The 299-nt window shown below is 14.7% G+C and overlaps 2 protein-coding genes across 2 annotated transcripts in view; both read right to left on the bottom strand.

The window, feature by feature from the left end:
* The window catches only part of bub1 (BUB1 mitotic checkpoint serine/threonine kinase), a 71,495-nt gene that overhangs the window by 6,767 nt on the left and 64,429 nt on the right, over nucleotides 1-299 (bottom strand). The window lies entirely within an intron of this gene.
* Nucleotides 1-299, bottom strand: part of pex7 (peroxisomal biogenesis factor 7) — a 16,117-nt gene that overhangs the window by 3,458 nt on the left and 12,360 nt on the right. The window lies entirely within an intron of this gene.

Consider the following 299-nt stretch of genomic DNA (forward strand, 5'->3'; position numbering starts at 1 on the left):
ATTATTATTTTATATTTGAATGTTTCTGTTCAATTATTATTTTATACATGAATGTTTCTGTTCAATTATTATTTTATATTTGAATGTTTCTGTTAAATTATTATTTTATACATGAATGTTTCTGTTAATTATTATTTTATATTTGAATGTTTCTGTTAAATTATTATTTTATATTTGAATGTTTCTGTTTAATTATTATTTTATATTTGAATGTTTCTGATCAATTATTATTTTATACATGAATGTTTCTGTTCAATTATTATTTTACATTTGAATGTTTCTGTTTAATTATTATTTTA

This window comes from Nematolebias whitei, chromosome 12, assembly GCF_014905685.2.
Source record: "Nematolebias whitei isolate Nwh7 chromosome 12, NemWhi1, whole genome shotgun sequence".
NCBI classification, from domain to species: Eukaryota; Metazoa; Chordata; class Actinopteri; order Cyprinodontiformes; family Rivulidae; genus Nematolebias; species Nematolebias whitei.